Genomic DNA, 23,564 nt, shown 5'->3' with positions numbered 1-23,564 from the left:
AAACCTAGCTAACCTAAGGACATCACACACATCCATGCCCGCGGCAGGATTCGAACCTGCGACCGTAGCAGCCGTGCGGTTCCGGACTGCAGTGCCTAGAACCGCTCGGCCACCGCGGCCGGCTACAGGGCCTGCAGTTGGCTCAGATGGTTCAGATGGCTCTAAGCACTATGGGACTTAACATCTGAGGTCATCAATCTGAGGTCATCAGTCCCCTTGATGTAGGACTACTTAAATCTAAGTAACGTAAGGACATCACACACTCCCATGCCCGAGGCAGGATTCGAACCTGCATCCGTAGTAGCAGCGCGGTTCCAGACTGAAGCGTCTAGAACCGCTCGGTCACAGCGGCCGGCAGACCAGCAATTGCATCAACACCTTTTTGAATAATAAACGGATTTACCGTAGCAAACGACTGACCGCGTTCAGAACGTAAAACCATGAGGACTCGTGGTGCAGCTGGGAGGATCTTTGAATCGTTAGCCTCGTTCTGTTTGCGTTCTGTAGACGTTGACTGTGAAGATGATAATTGGCTCATTGCGAGAAAATCCCCCATGATTGCCAGTGTCTCCCATGGCACGCTCCTTCCAACTGGAGGCCCCCCTCGGAAGGGCGACTGTTCACACCTCAGGTCACACCTCCCGAAAACCTGACAGAGGGACCAATCAGCAATTTGGAAGATAGTAGCTCAGGCATTCACCCCTTCCTGGGTCTGGCCTGTACCAGGGGTACGTGCGAACCCTACTTGTCAACCCGGTCACCTGTTCTGCGTCAGGCTCGTGGGCTGGCCTTCAGGAACGCACAGGGAGGGAGAAGAAGAAGAAGAAGAAGAATCACAAACGCCTAAAAGGAAGAAGGATAGGAGAAGCGGAACGAAGAAAGAACAAAAGGAATGAAAAAACAGTGGGGAGACTGCTCTGATATCAGCTACTGAATAGGCAGAACGCATTTCCACAACATCCCAGACATGTGTCCCAAAGAACAGCAACAGGATAGAGATACAGCACAGAAGGCAAACGATGCTGCAAAGGCTGGGGGCACCGTGTTGGCCAAGCAAGAACCCGTCAAAGAACAGCGAGCCCTCTGGGTAGAAATCGTTTAGTATTCTTATTTTCAAATACTGGATGAATACACTCTGAGTAATTTGCGCGTTGCAAGTTACGCTGACCCAAAGTTTCTAACTTCAATTTTTATCTTATTGTGTTAAATCTTTCACGTAAAATTATTCCACTGAATGAGTAGATTACGACACCATTTTATATTTTTAAATTCAATCAATAGTTATGTGGAAAGCTTAAAATCAAATTTATGGCGTTCTCTTTGTTTTTCGGCCTCTTTTTTTCTGCAGTTGCACATACACAAGCTGTACAGGTTGACTGCCATCCTTAGCAACTATAATAAAAATTTTATTAACACCACACGAGTATTGCTTTATTTTAAAGCGTCTTCAACGGTCACTGAAACAATATGGTTTTTTCTTTTACAACTGTGTTTGTTATGATTATCAACAGTTCGCATACTTTACTTATTACTATAAACAGTTTTTTATTCCTTTCTTTACTCATGGCTCAAGGTTTTTTTAAACTGCATTCTTCTTCGTCTTCCACGTATTGAGTTCTTGCTCACAGCACTTTCACTGCACTGTATATACTCCAATTCCTGCCTTGGGAATTGTCACTGTCCTCGCGTCATTTAGCGCGTTTTGCTTTGTTATTGCGGGATGCGTTCATCTTTAGTTTGTTTTGGTAATGGTGGTAGCATCTTATCGCTCTTTGAATGTTTATATTTTTCGACTAGAGAGAGAGAGAGAGAGAGAGAGAGAGAGAGAGAGAGAGAGAGAGAGAGAGTACAGTGGTACAGTGGTACAGTGGAATGATATTATTTTGCGGTGTCTGTTGGGGTTGTTCTTTCTCAACAAAATGTTTTATTAATTTAAATAGCATCTCGTTGCTAATGTTTGTCTGATCATTTATTATCTGTTTCTCCTCTATTATTGTTTTATGAAATTGGAAGTTTTGTTGTAGGTTTAGTAGATGTTTCTTGTTGCAGAACCTGATTATTTTCATGTTCTTTTCTAGTGTGGTAAGAGGCTGGTTTTCTTACCGGAGGTGTTCTGCAAATATTTAATGACTGGTTACATATTTCCATGTTATTTCAAAAGTGCTGCCTGCCCTAGGTACAGACTATCACAGCTGTTACACTGCAGTTGGTAAATACCAGATTTTTGGTAGATGTCAGTTTGATCCTTCTTTTGTATAACGTTGGTGCTTTGGTTTTTTTTTTTTTTTTTAAGATGTTCCGATTCCTGTGTCAGTTTGTTCCCGTACTCGAGCGTGTACCAGCTTGCCTGTTGAGTTTCTGTAACGTTCGCTTGTTGTGTAGTGGTGGTGATATTGGTGTGTGTGTGTTTTATTTTTATGTTTTTCTGGAATTTGTGTTCAGTTTTATTACCAGGGATAATTGGTATCCATTATTTATTGCTGTCTGAATAATTCCGTCCAACTCCTTGCTATCGTCACTTGCTATTGTCACTTGGTACCGTGTTTAATCTGTGAGGGAAAATTCTGTTTCGGCATTGAGTGGATAAATGATTAATGTACTACTGTGTCTGTACTGTTTTTCCTGCAAGTGCTGAGTGGATGATGGTTATCTCTAGGAAATTTATTTGGCCTGTTTGTTGTGCTTCTAACGTGAACTTTATGTTTTTGTGTAATGTGTTTATCTCTGCACATAGTTGTTCTATTTAATTTTCTGGTTCATCTACCAAGCAGAGGATGTCATCCATGTATCTCCACAATACAATGTATTGTATTTTCTTGGTACTATTTTCTGGAAAATTCATTCTTCTGTTTTGTTCATGCGGATATTTGTTAACTTTCCTGAAATTGGGATTCCCATTGGGAATCCTTCTTCTTGTAGGTAGAATTCTTTGTTGAATTCAATTTTGGTCAGTAATGAGATGTAGGAGTGTGCTTATCCCTGTTATCTGTCCTTGTAGTAATTGATTGTAAGTATCTAGGTCCTGTTCTATTATCTTGATTATTTCTGTGACTGGGATTGTGGAGTAGATATTCTCTACATCAAATGAGACGATAATAGCTGTATCTGGAATATATAAATCTTATATGTGGTTTATTAGTTATTCTGTGTTTTTCACTATCCTATCATTTTGGGTATTGTACTCTTGTGGGAGTACGTTTAGCATATGTCTGGCGAGTGCATACGAGAGTGATTTTCTGTAGACTAGTTTATGATAGTCCTCACAGGAGTATTTACTTTATGAAGCTTTGATTGGCTCTGGAATTTTGAGGCATTAGGTTTCATATGTGTCACATGAGCTTTTTATCTGTCATCCAGGATGTGTTCAGTTGTCGTCATTACATTTTTGATTTTTGTGTGGAACCTGTTTATTGGGTCTGTCTTCAATTTTGTGATTTTATTCTGTGAAATGAGTTCTTGTTATTGCATTCTTTTTTATCCATGATGACAACCGTATTCTCTGTGTGTGCTTTCATTATGATTATATTGCCTCTGTGTATTTTTTCTCTGAAAGTTTTCAGAGTTTTAGCTTCTGTCGTTATCGCTCGTTGTAAGAGAAATAAATCATGTTGTTACAGTGACCACTGAAGGCGCTTTAAAATGAAGCGAAACGCATTTATGACGGTAATTAACGTGTGCAACTTGTAAATGTGCAGCTGCAGGAAAAATAGGCCGAAAAACAAAGAAGACAACATGTGTATGATGCCCAGTCAAACGTTTTCTGGAGGCCTTCGCTTGAAGTACCAAAATATCCATCACAAGCTTAATCAGACGATTCAACATACCACTTTTAACTCGTAAATATTGTAAATTTAATAGCCTTATACCTAAGAATGTCAATGTAACGATCAGAAACAGTTCCCATGAAGCTAGAGATCAAAGTCATTTGCCCAAAAAAGTTGTCTTTCCACTGAAATTAGAGCGTGATATATACAAAATAAAAGGAAAAAACGAGAACTGAATCATAAATTGTATAAAGCAAACTTACACGTAGCTTACACTGAAATTAAGAACACCCGTTTTGCTGTATATTGGATGAAGTTGAGGAACACACCTGTAATGCCATGGAACAGCTAAAGCGAAGACAGAATAAGTAAGTAAAGACACCTATCCACAGCCAAACGTTCCAAACAGACAGGGACACATACGTTAATTCTACCCACGTCTCGCGAACCTCACGGACACTAACTTAAAGATGAAAGCACACAGTTACTACAGAAATGTTTCAAACACAATGTAAAAACAAAAATAAATGAACATTCATAGAAAATCTGATCATAGAGTCGGGGAACATACTGTCTCAAGAACAGAGGAAAGACACAAGCACCATGAACAAAGGCCTAACAAGAGAATTAATAGGCAAAGAAATTAGGCAGAGAAATGAAATTGATATGACCATCAAACAAACAAAAGACGAACGCATCCCGCAACAGCAAAATGAAACACACGAAATGGTGAGAGGACAATGATACTTCCCAACACAGAAGTGGGAATATGTTAAGTGCAACGAAAGTGCTTTGTGCAGAAACTCAACACATACGTGTGGAAGATGAAGACTGCATTAAAAAGAAAGAAAAAAGAAACGTGAGTAACGAAAAGAATAAAAACTGTTTATGGTAATAAGTGGAGAATGCGAACTGTTGATGAAGATAAAAGTGTATCACAAAAAGCCGTGTTGTTACAGTTACCACTGAAGATGCTTTAAAATAAAGCAAAACGTGCCCCCATCTGGGGAAGTTGGCCACCGAGTTGCAAGTCTTTTCAGTTGACGCCACATTGGGCGACTTGCGTGTCGATTATGACGAAATCTTTATGTGCTGTAACTGTTCGCTTGCACAGTTTTGACAAATTTTTAAAATTTTCGGAAATACCATTTTGATTATGTTACGATGATTTGAAAATGGGTCCCGGCCCGAAATACAAAAGTGAAATTTGCAACTTCGGCTGGCTTTTCGTGGTAGTGAGTTACAATTGCAGTAAGCACGGGACTATCGGGATTCGATAATCGATCAATGGAAACGTGTCGGCTCTTCGGGTGAATCAAATTTTGGCTATACCAGATCTATAGTCGTATCCACAAACGCCGTCGTCAGGGTGAACGGGAGCTCGAGACGAACAGCGCACCATGGGCACAGGCTGGTGTGCGTCCTAATATTCTATGGGAGACATTCTCTGCGCTTGCATGAGACGTGTGGCAGCAATCGAAAACACGCTGACAGCTTGATGTCTTCCTCAACGGCGATGTCACCTTTCAGCAATACAGTTGTCCGTATCTCGGAGCCACAGCCATGATACAGTGGTGTGAGGAGCATTACATTAAACTCACTTTGATGTCTCGTCGACCAGATACCCCTGATGTAAATCGTATGGGATCCATGTGGGTCCCTAACGGAAAAAAAGGTTAAAATGGCTCTGAAGGCTATGGGACTTAACTTCCGAGGTCATCAATGCCCTAGAACTTCTTAAACCTAACTAACCTAAGGACATCTCACACATCCATGCCCGAGGCAGGATTCAAACCTTTGACCGTAGCGGTCGCGCGGTTCCAGACTGTAGCGCCTAGAACAGCTCGGCTACTCCGGCCGGCCGTCCCTATCGGACACCGTCACTGCGTATGAGAGTCAGCGGCCCGTTATTTACGCGAATTACGTGACGTGTGCGTAGACATCTAACGCCACATATCTCCACAAACCCACCGACAAACTATCTGATACATAATTCGCAGAAACAGTGATGTATTTCGTTCCGAAGACGGACAAACAAGCTATTAAGCAGGCAGTCATAATGTTTTGGCCCACATTGGCGAAACAGGTAACAACAACCCACCTGCATCTCTCATGATGACCATGATCATTATCATTATTATTATTATTATATTAGAGAAATTTCAACCTACCGGCTGTTTTTCGTCACACATATCGTCAATGAATGTACTATAAAAGAGGCGAATTACACTGACGCACTATGTCTCTCCAAGAAACAAAATGCGGTGGCTCATGGTTTGCAAATGTAGTTCAAGGAAACAAGTTTGCAATAAGCTGTCCACACTGCCGTATGAGATCTGCTCGTTGTGATAGTGTAATGCAGTTACTTATTTCAAACACAGGAAATGGTACGAGCCCTGAAAATTGAGCCCCGTGAACGACTCAGATGTGCAGCCATTTGCGATTTCTATCTGAACTGTAGTCTGTTGTCCACTACAATGTGTTTTTTAAGTCAAATTTTCAAAACGAACAGTTTCTATTGGTATTTATGTTGAATGCGACAGCCCCCCCCCCCACACACCCACACACACACACACACACGCACACACACACACACACACACACACATACACACCTCCACCACCACCACCACCACCACCACCATCACCATCACCAGGGTGGGAAATCTCCGCAGCAGATAAGATAGCAGTATCGACTACAAGGAACGGTCTCTCGACTGAAATTCACAAGCGAAACTCTCCATACGTACACCGCCGTCGTAAATGATTGTGACACTGGCTATGGCTCGAACCTAAGCAGGAAAGCCGTCTTTGATCACACTGTGGATCAAAGTGCTCTTTAAATGCGGTATTTCGACACTTATTAAATATCAAAATAATGTAAATGAACAAATTTGAATGAAAATACAGTTAATGAGACTACAGAAAGCCAGTAATAAATCGCCTGGAAAGGAATATAGCATTCCTGTGACAGTGTTCTCGTTCATCATACGTTAAAAAGCTTTATTAGTTCATATAGATTAATTTTTGTATTTAAATTTGTAACCCACAGTATAGAGGTTATTACGGGTGGTGTTTCGCAGGAAGTTCGTACAATATGATCACATAATTTTCTCTGATTAAGTGAAATACACTTTTGATGTCTGTCAAGAACTATTGCTACCATTGCAACTAAATTCTTCTACTATAGCTTAACTTTTTAAAAATCAGAGACAGAGAGAGAGAATGAGGATATAATTATATCTGCATTTGTTATTTCAATTACTCTTAAAATCTATTTGCACCTATTCCTATCATCAGGATTACTATCTTTTAATGTAAACATATTTTTGTATAAAAGAGATGGGAGGAAAATTAATAGTAACATCACAGTTTTTGTCACAGCATGATTTTTATCTACATCTACGCTCTCGTGACCGTTTCCACATTGCATTGTGTTTCTTACTCGGTCTTAGATTTAAGTTTTATTATAAGTCAGTGAAGGATTACTAGTCATTTTAATACGGACGCAAGTTCGAGTTTCCAAGTGTTTTGTACACATTCATACCTAAATTTTTGCACTTTACTTTGAGTCTAGTGCCCTGTTCCCTACACTCATTCCGAGTGAGGTGGCGCAGTGGCTAGCACACTGGACTCGCATTCGGGAGGACGACGTTTCAATCCCGCATCCGGCCATCCTGATTTAGGTTTTCCGTGATTTCCCTAAATCGCACCAGGCAAATGCCGGGATGGTTCCTTTGAAAGGGTATAGCTGACTTCCTTTCCCGTCCTTCTCTTATCCAATGAGATCGATAACCTCGCTGTCTGGTCTCCTCCCCTAAACAACCCAACCCCCCTACACCTACATGTTGCGTGTGCAGCAATACGTATGAAATCACAGTGATCCTTCTCTTGTTTTGGTTTAAATCTTTATAGGTACGTAAAGGGGGTAAGATCAGTAGAAAGCTGTTCCTGCCATTAATGATGTTAATGTGTCGGTAGGTATTCTGACCTCTTTTCTACAGAGTTCCTGTAAAATGAACTGTATTCTGCACAAATTACCACTTCGAAGACAAGAACGTAGTCTTGCGTAAAAGCTTATAGTACGGCAACTTAACAGCAAAAATAGTCTCAATTTATCACGCTGCTCACTATCTCGTAAGGAGACTGCCAGCATTACTCACTGATAATGCTGCGCGAGCTCATGCTTATTGGTGTGATCATAGCTTGCTGTGTCAACTGTAGGATCACTATGTATATCATATAGAATATTATTTTAATTCATTTCATTTTGCTCTTAGTCAATGTAATGACGATTTACGAAGGAAAAGAAAGCATTGAAGATACCAGAAACCAAAAACTCGTCGCCTTGACCATATTGTATTAGTCTATATAAGGGTACGTACGTACCAGGAATGGTACGAAGTGGAATTCTATACAATTCCATTCCATATGTAGTCAAGTGCAAGATTAGTACCATCAGGAACGACGCAGAAAAGAATATTGTTCCCACCCTTGTGAGCTAACCGAGCCGAAATACTCGAGCAGTATTCGGATCGGGTGATGTTAGAAGGGAAATGGCCCGAATAGTATTATAAACTTTCACGACGCATTGACACATAGTATTGTTGTACTGGCATCTTGAAATACTGTCTCATTGTGTGGAGCAATACCTTTACATGCGCTGTGGTTGTATTAATCGATGTGAATATACAAATGTTCTATTGGGACATCTGCTAAAACTGGACTTCCCTCTGTAGTCTTCAATCAAATCGTTATTGTCAAAGAAGAACTGAGAAGTAAATGTTTCTACATGATTTTTCACATAACATTTAATATGAATCTACTAGTGAAGCGTATAAAACATTATGTGAAGCTGGTAACTACTATTTACTTAATTTGTATAATTATCAGTGTAATAGCACTGGCTCTAAGAGACTTTCACAACTGCTTGAAAAAAGGTCAGACTGAAAACTGTAGGTCGACATCTTCAGATCACGCTCAGACTCCAGTCTCGTGTTACAGAAAGCACACAGAAACATCGTTCACAGGAAATTTCTCTGTCTGTCTGTCTGTGTCCCCAAACTGCTGTGAGCTAAACGAAAATTACTTGGTTCTCATGTAACATTCCACTACATGTCTTACACATCGATTTTATTACCGAACATGAATGTCAAAGCCCCCAAAACACAGCGACGAATGAATACGATGGTCGTGTGTTGTTCATAGGAATAAGAGAACACGTGTACTATACACACATTCCAGTACTGAATCCCATCATCAGAAAATGATGCTTGAGAAGGAAGTAACACAAGCAATTGAGCTGCTGACCCCTGAGATGTCTTCCTGCATTTTCGTGCCTCAAGAATCCTTGTTTACCACTACCACGTGTACAGTTGTAACGAAAGTAATTTGGAAACGTTTGGTAAGTTCCTATGGGGCCAAACTACTGAAGTAATCGGTCCTTAAGCTTACACACTACTTAATCTAACTTAAACTTACGCTAAGGACAACACACACACCCATGCCCGAGGGAGGACTCGAACCCCCGACGGGGGAGAGCCGCACGAGCCGTGGCAAGGCGCCCCGGACCGCGCGGCTACATCGCGCGGCTAAAGGAAGTTAATGGTCACTTTCGAAGACAGGTCTTGAGACAAATTTTTCATAAACGGTTCTTTATTATTTGTGTGAACATGGACACAATTATAATGAGAAAGTAAATTGTGCTTATAGCGAGTGCTAGTACGAATCAACTATTAGTTCGACAGTGGGGAGCCGAAATCAGATTCCGTCACAAAACGTTAATTAGTTATTCGTTAAACATTTTGCTTTTATAGTATTTCTGTATGGTTTAATTGCTTGTCCTTTATATCAAGGAGCGTTATTTATTTCCTCCATGCCCAGCAAACCACGACTAAAGATATTCTCAATGAGTCTTTTGCGTATGAGCTACACGTACATGTGACTAAAATTTGTGTATGGCCGCAACATTCACCGATATGTAGCTGAAGCATACTGCATGTTAAAAGGAGAAATCAGTATTCATCAGATTTTTTTCACTGACACCCCCCCCCCCTTTGCACCTCCATCTCTCTCTCCTCCACTTATCCAGTCATCAAATCTATCTCTCTCTCTCTCTCTCTCTCTCTCTCTCTCTCTCTCTCGCAAGCGCGCGCGCGCACTCAACTACGGAGCAAAGGAAGGATAGATAGATAATGGACGCGACTGTAAGATAATAAAACAGCTTCCACAAACCTGTGTTGACAGACATAGCTCACCACATTATCTCTTTATTGATGTGCGTAATCGGAGCTTGACTCATAAAGTAAACTTTCTGCAAGTGGCTGACACATTTCTTGTGTGAGTCATGACACGGTCTGGCGTTGCTCGGCGCTCATGGCCGACGCTCTACGCAGATTACACTTTAGTTTTCGGCCTGTGATGTAATCCTTACTCTCATATCTAATCGCACTTTGCAAATCGTGTATGTACATCTCTCTTATTATCACCCCGACAGTATCCTGCTCAACTACGAACAGTACGCGTCCGTCTGGATTGTTTCTTGCTCGCTTGCTGCAAGACAAGGTAAACAGTATAGTTCGTCATATTATATTTCTAGGCTTGTTTAACAAAGGATTTAAATCCTAAAACTATCCAATAAGAAATCTTCAGACTGAAAGCATTTACAACACAATGTGAAAAGTTTGTAGAAATGATTTCGTTGGATAGTTCTCAATAGACATGCTATGTGTAAGCAGTTCGAAAAGTAAGTTCGCTTGCACTCCGTCTTCAGGCCACAAGTGGCTCACCGGGACCATCCGACCGCCGTCTCATCCTCAGGTGAGGATGCGGGTAGGAGGGGCGTGTGGTCAGCACACCGCTCTCCCGGTCGCTTTCTTTGACCGGAGCCGCTACTATTCGGTCGAGTAGCTCCTCAATTGGCATCACGAGGCTGAGTGCACCCCGAAAAATGGCAACAGCGCATGGCGGCTGGATGGTCACCCTTCCAAGCGCCGGCCACGCCCGACACTGCTTAACGTCGGTGATCTCACGGGAACCGGTGTATCCACTGTGGCAAGGCCGTTGCCCAAGTTCCCTTGATGAACCCCTTTTACAATGCAGAGTGTCTGGGTCATCTATAAGGTTGTTGCGCGGCTTTTTTATTCAGTTGCGAGTTTTGTACGAATGGAGAGGGGTACTTATATTCGCTATCAACACCAGGAACAAAAAATATCAATGAAATTCATTTTATGTTACAATTTAAATACTTCATAAATTGGGTTTATTACCAATACGAAACAGGGAACATCTGTAATCTTAGGAATTCAAAATGATTTCAAGCACAAAAAAGTGGACCTGCATATAATCCTGGGTATCTCTCTGAACGTGGTTTGTATTAGAGCCCGCAATGAAAGAAAGACCATCTACGTAACCTTTTTACTCTGTTTAGTCTTCCTACTTTTCTTACATTATCCTCAGGTGCTTTAATCACGAATTATTGGGAAGCTCAGCCGTCATTTGTGAAACATTCAAATAACTGAGCGTTTGGAGACTACATGAATTCCAGTGGCATACGCTGCAAGAGATACATTGTGCATCACGGAGAAGCTTTCTGTTAGAATTCCAGAAGCGTATGTTCTAAGAAGAGCTAGAGAACATACTTTCTCGGACATACGTCTCGATGTAATGACGATGTAAGAGCAGACGAATTAGACCTCGTACATAAGCTTACCGGCTGTCATCCTTTCTGAAGTCGTTCGTCAATGGGACAGGAAAGGAGGCAAAAGCATATTGTTACCAGAAGCACCCTCCATCACACACTGTAACCGTAAGCGGGCGCCAGGCCTAGTGGTATAGTCGTAAAACGCGTGACTGGAAACTGAAACGTAGACAGACCATTTCCCCAACGGGATTACTGACGTATGTTATTGACACGCAAGTCACCATCTGAGATCATTAGTCCCCTAGACTACTTAAACCTAACTAACCTAAGGAGATCAAACACATCCATGCCCGAGGCAGGATTCGAACCTGCGACCGGAGCATTAGGAGGTATCCCACGACTTCTGTCATCTAAGTGTGTAGCACATGAAATGATGAGTGGCTGAAAACTATGGATCCCAATGGTTCGAAAGTGAAACCAACTGTTTACCTTTTGCAGTATTATCTTACATCCGTTGCTTACTATGATAATACAGATTCATTTTACAGTTATATTACGAAGTGCAACGACCTCTTTAAAGCAATTGATTGTTTACGTTTGTCACTTTCTTCTTGTATTCGTTGCTTACCAAGATAATAAAGGTTAGTTGTATGAAAACTTAAAAATTTTTTTTTTTCATTTCGTTGGAGCCGGCCGGGGTGGCAGAGCGATTCTAGGTGCTACAGTCTGGAACCGAGCGACCGCTACGGTCGCAGGTTCGAATCCTGCTTCGGGCATGGATGTGTGTGTGATGTTCTTAGGTTAGTTAGGTTTAAGTAGTTCTAAGTTCTAGGGGACTGATGACCTCAGAAGTTAAATCCCATAGTGCTCAGAGTCATTTGAACCATTTCGTTGGGTCTCGAAGGGTGAAGCACATGGTCATGTTCTTTTGGCTCATCGTGTCTATCTACTACGGAAAAGTGAGAAAAGTTTAAAAAAACAGCAGTCTTGATCGTGTTGAGCTCCTCAGCTGACACTAATTTTAATGATGAATAAAAACCACCTCAGCTGCACAACAACCTGAAGATTTTCGAAGAACTAAATCGTTCGTAGCATAATAAATATGTAGTAATACAACTGAGATGGTTTTCATTGACCATTAAAAAACGTTGTTATTATAAAAATTAAGTTCATGAAATTAGAAAATAGTGAGTTGTTTGCTACCCGACCAATGAAAAACTTCCATTCCTATTACCGCCAGAATTAGAGAATCAAATATTGACGAAGAGTTGGGGATATAGATTATATTTTAGCTTCATGCGGGTGTAAAGTTGTCTTCCTCACTCGCAGCTAGCTTCGTTGTGTTTCAGATTTTACTTTTTTTGTCTCTTACTCGATAATATAGGGCACAGCCGGCCGGTGTGGCCGTGCGGTTCTAGGCGCTTCAGTCTGGAACCGCGTGACCGCTACAGTCGCAGGTTCGAATCCTGCCTCGGGCATGGATGTGTGTGATGTCCTTAGGTTAGTTAGGTTTAAGTAGTTCTAAGTTCTAGGGGACTGATGACCACAGATGTTAAGTCCCATAGTGCTCAGAGCCATTTGAACCATTTTGATAATATAGGACAGGAGGTGGGCTTATCTCCCGCGCCATTCGGGCCGGCGGTTGTGGCGATGCGGAAATAGCGCCGTTGATTACGGCTTCAGGGGGGCATCGGAAGGCTCAGCAGAGATACCATTACAGGAGATTAGGGCGACGGCTGCGCGAGTGCGCGTGGCGATAGGCGCCGACCTGTGCCCACTGCTGTACAAACACGGGAAGCCATGCCGTGCCTAGAAACAGGACACCTGCGCTGGACTGACTGACTGCCGGGCACCGAAGCTGCACAAACGGCTGCAGAGGCACATGCCCATTCTGCTACCGCCTCTGTATAACTGCGCGCACTGAACAATACAGACAAATTTTATTCACTTCAATACAGAGAATAATAACAAGGACGGCATGGCACGTGTGCAGGGCAAAATAACGTACAAATCTCGTCTGGCCGTAAAAAGAAAACACAAAAAGGAGTTACACCTGGGAGCAAGCACGATCAATTAACCTGAAATTTTAAGAAGTACCACAGAAAAAATTATCACTCGCTGTCGTGGTCAGAGCGTAAACTCAAGATAACGTAACAATCCTTCTCACGAATGCTGCCACTTCGAGTTGCGGACGGAGTTACAGTTCACAATTCGGCAGGCTAGGAGACTTCCCAAAATCGTAAACAGTTCCTAATCAGGAGCGTGTGCACGATGTAGTAGCTGGAACCCCAGAATAAGACTCAATTCTAATGACGAACCAAGAAAATGACATGTTCAACTTTTCGTCAGGTGAGGGAGTTCTGCATGCCGATGGCCGTGGTGATTTTCTAGAGGAATGAGGCATGCTTTTGTACTGGGAGATGACCATTAGGGGAAAAATAAAGTACAAAGTTTAATGTACATTTTTCTAAGCGTTAGAGACGGGTTGTCGAGCGAGTAACCACCAGAGATCAGAAACCGGTTCTGTATACTCGCATTAAACTCGTTAGCCGGTCCTATGACGTCATCTCCGCACTCACTGTCTCCGTGTGCTCGAAGACTCGAATCGCGAGACTTAACCGCTGCTCATTTACCGGATTAGTCTTCACTTTGTTATCGGCTACAAGTGGACTGTACAAGCATAGAAAGAAGAGACAGTACACTAATTTGCAAGTATAGTAGAGAACTCGCGGCATACGCATCCGTTAGGAATAACGATTGTATCAGTATTTATGGGTTAACAGTGGATACTGTTCTGTTTGCACACACACACACACACACACACACACACACACACACAGACACACACAGGCACACACACACACACACACACACACACACACACACACACACGCACACCACACACACACACACACAAACACAGACTCAGACACAGACACGCACACACACACACACACACACACACACACGCGCGCGCGCGCGTACACACACATGCTTGTCCGCACACACACATGCTACATGCTTGTGCGCACGCACAGACATATACACAAAGAAACTGGTACAACTGCCTTGTATCGTGTAGGCCCCTGCGAGCACGTTTAAGTGCAGCAACACGACATGGCATGGACTTGACTAATGTCTGAAGTGGTGTTGGACAGAACTGACACCATGAATCCTGCATCCTGCAGGGCTGCCCATAAATCCGTAAGCGTATGACGGCGGGGGGGGGGGGGGGGGGGGAGGGGAGGAGAGATCTCTTCTGAACAGCACGTTGCAAGGCACCCAAGATATGCTCAACAATGTTCATGTCAGGGATGTTTGGTGGCAAGCGGAAGTTCTTAAACTCTGAAGAGTGTTCTTGGAGCCACTACATAGCAATTCTGGAGTGTGGGGTGTCGCATTGTTCTGCTGGAATTGCCCAAATCCGTCGGAATGCACAATGGACATGAACGGATGCAGGTGATCAGACAGGATGCTAACGTACGTGTCACAAGCCAGAGTCTTATGTAGACGTATCAGGGGTCCTATATCACTCCAACTGCACACGCCCTACACCACTATAGAGCCTTCACCAGCTTGATTAGTCCCCTGCTAACATGCAGAGTCCTTGGTTCAAATGGCTCTGAGCACTATGGGACTTAACTTCTGAGGTCATCAGTCCCCTAGAACTTAGAACTACTTAAACCTAACTAACCTAAGGACATCACACACATCCATGCCCGAGGCAGGATTCGAACCTGCGACCGTAGTGGTCGCGCGGTTCCAGACTGTAGCGCCTAGAACCGCTCAGCCACCCACGGCCGGCATAGTCCTTGGATTCAAGAGGTTGTCTCCATACCCGTACACGTCCATCCGCTCGATACAATTTGAAACCAAACTCGTCCGAGCAGTCAACATGTTTCCACTCATCAACAGTCCAATGTCGGTGATGACGGGCCCAGGCCACGCGTAATTCTTTGTATCGTGCAGTCATCAAGAGTACACGAGAGAACTTTTGGCTCCGAAAGCCCATATCGATTATGTTTCGTTGCATGGTTCGCACGCTGACACTAGTTGACGGCCCAGCATTGAAATCTGCATCAATGTGAGGAAGGGTTGCACTTCTGTCACATTGAGCGCTTCTCTTCAGTCGTCGTTGGTCCCGTTCTTGCAGCATCTTTTTCGGTCCCAGCGATGTCGGAGATTTGATGTTTTACCGGATTCCTGATATTCACGGTACACTCGTGAAATGGTCGTACGGGAAAATCCCCACTTCATCGCTACCTCGGAGATGCTGTGTCCCATCGCTCATGCGCCGACTGTAACACCACGTTCAGACTCACTTAAATCTTGATAACCTGTCATTGTAGGAGCAGTAACCGATCTAATAAGTGCACCAGACACTTGTTATATATAGGCGTTGCCGACTGTAGCGCCGTATTCTATCTGTTTGTTTACATATCTCTGTATTTGAATACGCATGCCTATACCAGTTTCTTTGGTGCTTAACAGACTCAAGTTCAAGTGACGACTATTCCAGTAAATGAGCAGCAGTTCAGCGGTTCAGTCTCGCGAATCGAGTCTTCGTGCACACGGAGGTAGTTAGTTCGGAGATGGCGTCATAGGACTGGCTGGCGAGTTTAAAGCGAATATAAAGAACCGGTTTCCGATAAAGAGAGAGAGAGAGAGAGAGAGAGAGAGAGAGTAGTCAAAAACATCCTGAATATAAGGGTGTTGCAGGATGGCTTGAGCTGAACGTTGCACCGTTGCGAGTTACTTAGCATTGAAGTCAGCCCATTAGGCCGTGGCGCTCGCAAATTCAAGTAGCCCACACAGATCACAGATACAATTAGTGGTAGTTGCGCTCACAGCCTTTGGCTCGGGTTCGACGTTTGATATCGTCCTAATTTTTGTACCTCTCTCATGTTCGGGTTCAAGAAACTGAAGAGCCGGCCGCGGTGGCCGTGCGGTTCTGGCGCTGCAGTCCGGAACCGAGGGACTGCTACGGTCGCAGGTTCGAATCCTGCCTCGGGCATGGATGTGTGTGTGATGTCCTTAGGTTAGTTAGGTTTAAGTCGTTCTAAGTTCTAGGGGACTTATGACCTAAGATGTTGAGTCCCATAGTGCTCAGAGCCATTTGAACCATTTTTGGAGAAACTGAAGAACATGTTTAGCGGCACCGTCTCTAGGGGGCCGCTTACTTGGCGTGCGCAATGGCCTGATTGCCTAACTTAAGTGCTAATTAATATGGAAAGGTACAGCGTATCGAATTTTTCTCTCAACAATGATTTGTCAGCACATCCTACCCGATAACACCTGTGCTAGCTTTTCAGATCGTTTCCGACCTCCCTGCATAATTATATGCAGGGAGTCTGTCCTAAGATTCGTCTGGTGCATTTTCTCTGACTCTTCTTCAGATATTTGTAATTCCGTTTCCGGAAAGTAAAGCTGGAATCAGCGTAAACAAATACTGCTTATCTTTCATGTAACACCCAGGGCGGATAGCGCCGGTTTGTTTCCCCTTACAAATAAAATAATTTTTAAAGCGAAATTTTATGAACACATTCGAAAGAGCAGCCCCATATTAGACTAGTACGATATTTGGTTAATCGTTATGTATCAATTCATCACAGAATGTGAAGGTCGGAAGCTACCCCCTCTGTAAAGCAGAGAGGCGACGATCTGTGGCAGATCTGACGACAGAGTACAATGCTGATGCAGGTACAACTGTCTCGCAGCAAACCGTTTCACGAATGTTACTGAAAATGAGGCTCCGCAACTGACGATCCCTACGTGTTCCTATGTTCACTCAACGACATCATCAGTGACGGTTGCAGTGTGCTCGGGATCTTCGATATTGGAGTATGGATCACTGGAAATATGTCGCCTGGTCCGATGAATTGTTACAAGTCGAGGGTCGTGTCAGTATATGCCGCCATCGGCTGCTCGAAGTATGCACTATGACTTGGAGGCGGGCCAACGGCGCGCAGTATTATGTTAAAGGGGGCATTCGGTTGGACTTCCGTGGGCCCTGTGACACTGACAGCGGCAGATGTGAACTACGTGAACGTTATTGTGGACTACCCCATTGCTTCCACATCTACATAATTAGTCTGTAATTCACAATTAAGTGAATGGCAGAGGGGTCATTGAATCACCTTCCAGCTACTTCTCTACCATTCCACTTTCCAACAGCGCACGGGAAGACTAACACACAAATCCCTCCGTGCGAGCTGTGATTTATTTTATTGTGACGTTCATTTCTCCCTATGCAGGTGAGCGCCAACAAAATATTTTCACACTCTGAGGAGAAAGTTGGTGATTGAAACTTCATGAGGAGTTCCTGCGGCAGCGAGAAACGCATTTGTATTAATCAGTGCCATCCCAATTTGTGTACCATATCCGTTGTGTTCTGTCTCCTATTTCGCGATATTTGAACCTTTTCGATGTCCTCCGTCAATCCTGTCTGATGCGGATCCCACAAGCACAACAGTACTCTAGTACCGGGCGGACAAGTGTAGTGTTAGCAGTCTCTTTAGCAGACCTGTTATATTTTCTAAGCGTTCTATCAAAAAATCGCACCCTTGGTTTGCTGTCTTCCAGTGTGAGTTATTCGTAGCTGTAATCCCTAAGTATTTAGCTGGGTTTACAGCCTTTAGATACTTGTGATTTATCGAGTAACCGAAATTTAGCGGGTTCCTTTTATTACTCGTGTGGGTGACTTCATATCTTGCATTACTTAGTCAATTGCCTCTAGCCCAAATCATTTGACAATTCGTTTTGATCGTCTGATGACAGCATCATCTCCAAACAATCTAAGAAGGCTGCTCAGAGTGTCTCCTACATCATTTATGTAGATCACGAACAACAGAGGGCCTGTGGAACGCCAAACAGTACTTTTGATTTACTTGACTTCCCGTCAGTCTTCACGAACAGTGAGCTTTCTGATAGGAAATCGCGAATACAGTCACATAACTGAGGCGATTCTTCATAGGCACATAATTTGATTAGAAGTCGCTTGTCAGGAACGGTGTCAAAAGCCTTCTGAAAATCTAAAAATGTGGAACCAATTTGACGTTCGCCGTCGACAGCACCCATTACTTCGCGAGAATAAAGAGCTAGTTGTATTTTGAACGATATTTTCTGAATCCGTGTTGGGTATTCGTCAATAAATCATTTTCTTCGAGGTAATTCATGATGCTCGAACACAGAATATCTTCCAAACTCCTACTGCATATCGACGTTAGTGAGACGAGGTTGTGATTACTCCCATTTTCTTTCTTGTTTGGTGGTGTGACTTGTGCTGCTTTCTAGTTTTGGGCATGGATATTCCTACGAGCGAGCCGTTGTATATGATTGCTAAGTATGGAGCTACTGTTTCAACATACTCCAAAAGGAACTTTCTGGTACACTATCTGGACTGGTGGCCTTGCTTTCATTAGTTTTTTTAAGCTCCTTCACTACAGGGAGGATATCTGCTTCTAAGTTTCTCATATTGGTACTTGTTCTTGATTCGAATTCAAAGATATTTACTTCGCCTTCCTGTGTGAAGGAATTTCGGAAACCCGTGGTTAGTAACTCTGCTTTAGTGGCACTGTCATCAACAACATTACCATTGTTATCGTGCAGTGAAGGATTGATTGCATCTTTTTGCTGGTGTACTTTACATACGGCTAGAATCTCTTTGGGCTTTCTGCCAGATTTCGAGAGAGTTTCAATGTGGAAACTATCAAAAGCATCTCGCGCTGAAGTTGGTGCTAAAATTCGACCTTCTGTGAAACTTTGCCAATTTTGAGGATTTTGCTTGTTTAACATTTGGCATGCGTTTTTTCGTTGCTTCAGTAACAATGTTTTGACCTGTTTTGGGCACTGTGGGAGATCGGGACCATCTCTTATTAAATTATTTGGTATATACTTCTAAATTGCCGTCGATACTGTTTCTGTGAATTTGCACCACATCTGGTCCACGCTTACACAGGTAGACTAGAAGAAGTGGAGACTGTCTCTTAAGAAGGCGTCAAGTGAATTTTTACTGCGTGTTTTAAATAGATGTATTTTGCGTTTATTTTTTGGTGGGTTTTGATGTTATGGTATTTAGTATAGATAAACAACCTTGTAGACACTAATACCTATATCTGTCATGATGCTCCCTATTTGGTCAGGATTATTTGTTGCTAAGAGGTAAAAGAATGTTTTCGCAGCCATTTACACGCCGACTTGGCTTCTGAACTAGCTGTTGAAGATAATTTTCTGAGAAAGCATTCAGTACTATTTCGGAAAATGTTTTATGCCTACTACCGACTTTAAACATGTATTTTCGCCAACGTATCGGGGGTAGAGTTTAGTCACCACCAACTATTACTATTTCAGTGGATTACTTATTTGAAATGAGACTCAAGTTTCCTTCGAACTGTTCAGGGAACTGTATCACCTGAGTTAACCAGTTGTCAAGTTTGACCTTTGCCCATACTAATTCGTAGGAACTATCTACATCAATTGCATTACAAGGTAAACTATTTCTGACAGCAATAAACACTCCACCACCAACTGTATTTAATCCATCTTTTCTGAACACGGTTAGTTCCTTTGAAAAAAATTTTGGCTGTACTTATTTCTGACTTAAGCCACATTTCCTTGCCTATAACAATTTCAGATTCAGTGCTTTCTATTAGCGCTTGGAGCTCTGCTTCTTTCCCAACACAGCTATGACAAAATGAAATTCATTCTGGAAACATCCCCCAGGCTGTGCCTAAGCCATGTTTCTGCAATATCCTTTCTTCCAGAAGTGCTAGTTCTGCAAGTTTTGCAGGAGAGCTTCTGTGATGTTTGGAAGGTAGGACACGAGGTACTGGCGGAATTGAAGCTGTGAGGAAGGGTCATGAGTCATGCTTGGGTAGCTCAGTTGGTAGAGCACTTGCCCGTGAAAGGCAAAGGTCCCGAGTTCGAGTCTCGGTCCGGGGCCAGTTTTAATCTGCCAGGAAATTTCATAACAGCCATGGCAGTTTACAGGTACAATATTGATGTTTAATGTCTTACCCCTGTGGCGATACTGATGGACCAGTGGTAGAGCGAAGAATTAATCTACTTTGCTTATTTTCATTCAGTTATGTCGTATGGTATTATATTTTGGGGTAACTCTACCCACTCTAGAAGGATATTTTTGCTTCAGGAACGGGCGGTTCGGGAAATAAGTGGTGTAAGTTCGCGAACCTCTTGTAGACCCCTGTTCAAAAAAGTGTTTCGAATGGCTCTAAGCACTAAGGGACTAAACATCTGAGGTCATCAGTCCCCTAGACTTAGAACTACTTAAACCTAACTATTCTAAGGACATCAAACACATCCATGCCCGAGGCAGGATTCGAACCTGCGACCGTAGCGGCAGCGGGGTTCCGGACTGAAGCGCCTAGAACCGCTCGGCCACAGCGCCCGGCTCCCTGTTCACAAGTCTGGGTATTTTGACCCTGGCCTCTCAATATGTATATTCTTTACTGTCGTTTCTTGTTAACAGTATCAACTTATTCCCAAGGATAAGCAGCTTTCACTCAGTTAATATTCGGTAGAAGTCCAACGTGCATTTGACCCGGACTTACTTAACTTTACTGCAGAAAGGTGTGCAGTATACTGCTGTATCCATTTTCAATAAGCTACTACAAGAATTCAGAAATCTTAGCAGTAATCCACGCGGTTTCAAATCGAAACTGAAGAGTTTTCTCATGGGTCACTCCTTTTATTCTCTTGATAAGTTTTTGATTCTTATGCTATATTGTTCACTGCGTTTACTTAAACTCATGGCTTGACTTTTTGGGTTCATAAACATTTTATTTTTATGTGTTATTACTTTTATGTTGTAATTTCATGTACTGACACGTTTCATGACCTTGGAGAATTACTCCTCATTTTGGTTCTACGGAACTTGACGTGCAAATAAATAAATAAATAAATATTGTAGATTGACATCCTCTCGACAACGAGTTCATTATATAGGAGAGACAACGTCGAAATGACCAAGTATAGGCCTGGAAATCGATCATGTCCTTCTTAAAGAATCATCTCGGCGTTCGTTTCAAATAATTTAGGAAACCACATAAAACATAAAATTTTGAGTGACGAAATGGGGAGTCGAATTCTGCTCCTTCTAAATGCGAGTGCAGCGTCTTAACCTTCGTGCCGTCTAGCTCAGTGTAGTTGTAATGTCATTGGAGGACACTGTCTCACTCACGGGCGTCAGCGCTTAGGTGAACCTGTGATTTCTTCAATAAGCTTGCTGTCGTTCAAAGGTCCTGTCCAAACGGAATTAAAACTACATTTCATGTTGCTAATCCCTCAAACAACAAAAAGAAGTTTGCTGGTAATGTATCAGTGAAAAAGAATGGAAATTCATAAAACGACTGATGTTGGGATATCGATCCTTCTTTTCGTTCTCTTACTTTTCCTTACCCTCATCTTCTTCTCTTACTAGCATATTGCCTTTCCTTCTATCTTATATGTTTGTGCTACTACAAATAGTACATAATAGCCTTAATTGCTCCCTAAACTGAAAAATTAATGACAAGCTTAAGAAAGGGTTAGGATGGATAACAGGACAATTTTTCGATTCCATATGCGGACATGAATTAAGTCGGAAAAATATGAAGCCAGAGCGACTGCACTGTGACTTTGCACGGAATAATGAACAGACGCATCTATATGCCTTTCGATATGCTCTGATATCGGCTGACCGACCTTATTTTTTAGAAGTTTCTTTGTGGTATTAACAAAAGTCCTACTGAACGTTAGCAAGGAGTGAGCTGCTAATTAATTTATTTCTTTGCTACTCCAATTAACTGACAGTCGATGGATGGGAAATGTTGTTTCCCCTCCTCTTTTTTAAAATTTGTTAACAGTACTCTATCTCACATATATCGTCATTATGCAAGTATAAAAAATCAATACCGCTTTTATTTTAGTCTGCCTTGCTTTCTGACTATTGCGGACGAAATTTAATGAAAGTACTGTCTGACACTGCACTTACCACGAGTCGGTACATATGCTTAACAGCTTTATTTAACTATAATCATCATGTTTCATGATCTAGGAACGAAATGAAACTCATCAGCAATCTGTCAGTACACTCTGTGCACTTACTGAGCACGATCCATAATAATAGCGTGATATTCACAAATGTTTAGCCAACGCAGCTCAGAACAATGCCATTCACCAGTCGCACGCATGATGAAATAAAACGGATGTTCACAAAAAAAATTGTGTCCGCATTCTCTTTCACCACATTAGTACTGAACAGGAAATAACTAAATGAGAATAAACAAAAACGCATGTATGATTAATAGAAGACTCGATTCTGAATTTCTTTATCAAGAAGAAGAAGTAAAAGGAACACGCTGGCTTGTGGAAAGCAACTGGATATTTCATAGACATTTTTACCGAACCAAGATAATAGAGACCATGTAAATTACTCTATTACATACTCTTTGAACGTTATCAATATGACTCCTTTCAGTAACAGCCCCGCCAGAGGAACGGATGTGGCGGAAAACCGTGGCTTACTTTGCAATAGGGATACACAGTATATCAACTGAATTAAAGGCTTTGAACCGATATGAATGGAATCAATGCCCTTCCGCCATTTCCGTTCCTCTGGAGGCGCCATTCCTGCATGAGAAAGTCTTCTACTTGTTCGAAACAAATATGAGAAAAGTGTAGGTGAAACCGAATTTTGGGACGGTTCTGCAGGCGAACTCGGATGAACAGATTGTTCAAGACGACTGCTAACGATAGGCAGATCCGGATTTGAATCACGATCTGGCACACATACTCATTTTCCATGACATACTTTCATGTACAGTCCGTAAAAAAGGGGCATTTGCATCAGCAACGTCGTCAATAAGAACTACCACTTCGCAATTAAAGCACCTTCATTGAGGTCACAAGAAGGAACTGCCAACCTCAGCAGCGTGTGCTACAGTTTATACACACATAGAATGTTCTAAAAAATTAAACTGTACGACAAATAAGTTCCAGAAATTTCCATAAATTGCATATCTTAAATGATAAATGATAAATAACTGTAAGATACAGGAAACGAAAACATGACCCCAATGTTACTACCCAGCGACTATAAGCGCTACAACAGTTTATTACTGTGTCATTTTATTTGTTTCGCCTAGACCACTATTTCCTACG

General features: G+C 42.4%; 1 protein-coding gene and 1 non-coding gene across 2 annotated transcripts in view; both read left to right on the top strand.

Annotated features, from left to right (window-relative positions):
* Positions 1 to 23,564, top strand: part of LOC124595218 — a 104,851-nt gene that overhangs the window by 38,620 nt on the left and 42,667 nt on the right. The gene's annotated exons all lie outside the window — the stretch shown is intronic.
* Trnas-uga lies at positions 20,272 to 20,347 on the top strand. Its single transcript has one exon. It is a non-coding gene; the product is annotated as a tRNA-Ser (tRNA).

Source organism: Schistocerca americana, chromosome 2 (assembly GCF_021461395.2).
Source record: "Schistocerca americana isolate TAMUIC-IGC-003095 chromosome 2, iqSchAmer2.1, whole genome shotgun sequence".
Taxonomy (NCBI): Eukaryota; Metazoa; Arthropoda; class Insecta; order Orthoptera; family Acrididae; genus Schistocerca; species Schistocerca americana.
The sequence above is the reverse complement of the archived record's forward strand: the minus strand, read 5'-3'. Positions and strand labels throughout refer to the sequence as shown.